The sequence below is a fragment of the Apis dorsata genome, unplaced genomic scaffold, assembly GCF_000469605.1.
Source record: "Apis dorsata unplaced genomic scaffold, Apis dorsata 1.3 scaffold_397, whole genome shotgun sequence".
Classification (NCBI taxonomy): Eukaryota; Metazoa; Arthropoda; class Insecta; order Hymenoptera; family Apidae; genus Apis; species Apis dorsata.
In genome coordinates, this window is record NW_006263656.1 from 643154 (window position 1) to 645819 (window position 2666).

The following is a 2666-nucleotide window of genomic DNA, read 5'->3' on the forward strand; positions in this document are numbered from 1 at the left end:
TTTAATAAGACGATACCACGGCATACCACGGAACGAAAACAGGGTCACCGACGTCTCTGGTTTCGACTTATGCAAGGCAACTATTGAGAGATGTCCGAGAGCCGGGTCATGTGTGCCCAAGCTTTCTGCAAATAGAAAGAATACTAATGTACGAACGTGCGAGAGGTCTTAACTGTTCGTTAACCTTGAACCCTGAAGCAGTTTGCATTTCCTCGTGGCGAATAGACGCGTGAAGGGAATATAATTTAATCTCCTGGTGTAATATAATCGAATCGATCGGGTGTGAAGTATATTTTTAACATTCGTCTTCCTTTCTCGATGAAAGAAAAATATTATCAACTCGAAATTCAACCTTATCTCGGCCTTATCTCTAATTCGATTTTTAATAAATAAATATTTATGCGATAAAAGTGAGAACGTATATAAGAAGATTTACAGTTAGAAGATATTAGGTGGTTCCGATCGAACTGGTACTTCGAAGAAAACAAATACAAGATTAGATCTGATAACCAGTCGAATTCTCGAGTATCGAGAATGTGTTAAACGAAATTGGACCAACAGATAGGTGAATTACGAGTGTTTCGTGGTCTGTTTGTGATTTAATTGACGTTCCCGTTAACGTGGTTGTTGAAAAAATGTGTTCGACAGAACATTCCATTATCCCTGGAATAACGCTTCTAAACAGGTCGATCGTCCGTTCCGTACGTTTTACGAGCAGTTACCACTCCTCGGATAGAAAGTGGCGAACTGGATGACTCACGAAAGCTTTCCACGACGTATCAAACGACTCTTAACGAGCCACGACGACGTAACTCACGTGCCTCTTCCAGTTCTTCGTCGCGCGAGTCGAAGGAAATTCGAGGACGCGAGGAGATCGACGAGTGAACCAAATCGTCCTCTTCGAGATTTCGCGCGTGCAGAAGAGTCGACGATTTCTATTGAAATCGATAAAACTCGACCATTCCTTCTTTCATCCATTTACTTTCGTCAAGGTTCTAGAACTCATCTTCTTCGAGATTGTAAAAAGAAGAAAAAGGAAATCAAAGCCGACGATTGAACATTGACCATCGACTCATCGACTCCAAACTCATCTTCTTCTTCTTCGAGATAAAAATGCGATCGAGTAATAAATTCGTAAACAAAGGATCCCGTAAACGCTCGGCATCGAGGAGATTCTAACCTCCAAATGAGGATTAAAGCCGAGCTTCGACGAAGCGCATCCACGCAAGGATGGAGTCCGCGATAGCGTGCAAGAGGAGAGGCGAGAGCGGGCCTACGACGCGATCGTCGACCTCGAAGAATCGGTTTCCGTCACGAAACTTCGCTCGCTCGGAAGCTTTCCACGCCGGCGTGGAACCGTTATCCGCCCGACGCGCATTGCATAATTCCGCCGGCCCAGACCCAGATACGAACTCCGCTCCAAATACCAGCGTCGGATCGTCGGAACGCGACGCCGCCAGGCGACGAGCCTCCTCCACCCGGGACAGGAATCTGAATCTGGACCCGCGCTCGACCATGGAAAAACCAGCGAATTTCGCGCGAAAGCAGGCCCCGTTNTATCACACGGTTCCCCGAGACGTGGCTGTGTCCCGAAGAGAGATCCTGCGCAAGTACGGCGAGGAGAAGGGGGAAAATCCGTGGAGAAAAACGGGCGAACGATGGAGGCGGGTGGAGGAAGGCGAAGAGGCGGCGGAGGNCCTAGAACCCTTCCCTCGACGGCGAGGCGATGCGGCAAGGAAAGTTGGTGGAAACCTGTTCAGAGCGGAAGGAAGATCTCGAGGCAGGAAATATTGCGTCGAAGGGCGAGCGTGGACGTGCCTATCGCGTCAGCCCTGGTGGCTATCACGTCCCGTGGTAGTGGGAACGCAGAGGAGAGGGTAGTAGAAAGTTCAGAGGTGAAAGGTGGCGGCGGGCCACCTTCCTCCAGTTGCCTTCCTAGGAAGAGCGTCCCGCGGCCGAGAAGCAACGGGTGGGGCAAGGAGGACGAGAGAGAGTCCAAGTCGGTGTGCGATCTCCTGGCAGTCACCAGCAGACTGCAGGACATTACCCGCGGCCTTGTCCCGAGACCGTCGACCTTGCCCAAGATAATTCACGCGTCGAGATCGGCCAGGATCTCGGCCGAGGACTGGGCCAACCCCAGGCTTGCCAAGGATGCTGTGAGAAGGGAGCCGCCCGTTTACGGAAGGATACGAAGAAGGAAGAGCTCCTTGCCCTCGAACGCGGCCACGTTGAGGAGGGCCTCGTGCGGCGCGGATTCGGTCGAGTTTCGCACGAGCACCAGGCACCTTCGCGATCCTGTGCCCGACACCCCTCCTTACCATCCCTCGCCAGCGTCGATCGGCACAAGCAGCCCCCACGGAAATGCGATTTACGCCAAAGTGTATCGAAAAACGTCGAAGGGCTTGCAGAGCCAGGGTGGCAAGGCTGATTCGAAAGATAGTGGTGATAATAGGGTCGAGGGTGAGGTAGGGGTCGATAGAGGCAGGGCCATGTCGCGGAGGAGGATCGTCGAGGGGGGTCGGGATGACTCTGTCGAGGTTCGAGGGGAATCTCGGTCGGGAAGTCAGAGTTTAAAGGACAGCGCGCAAGGAAGCAAGAGGGAATCGGGGGAGGCGACGAGCGGCGAGAGGGCGGAGATCGATTCCGGGTGCAAGGATTCGGCGGCC

General features: G+C 52.4%; 1 protein-coding gene and 1 long non-coding RNA gene across 2 annotated transcripts in view; one reads left to right on the forward strand and one right to left on the reverse strand.

Moving 5' to 3' along the window:
- LOC116186056 overlaps positions 1 to 2666 on the reverse strand; it is a 20124-nt gene that overhangs the window by 13864 nt on the left and 3594 nt on the right. The window contains exon 2 of the long non-coding RNA XR_004150981.1: positions 2309 to 2313. This is a non-coding gene — a long non-coding RNA (uncharacterized LOC116186056). The remainder of the gene's footprint in view (positions 1 to 2308; positions 2314 to 2666) is intronic.
- LOC102672024 (unconventional myosin-XV) overlaps positions 1 to 2666 on the forward strand; it is a 63729-nt gene that overhangs the window by 3789 nt on the left and 57274 nt on the right. The gene's annotated exons all lie outside the window — the stretch shown is intronic.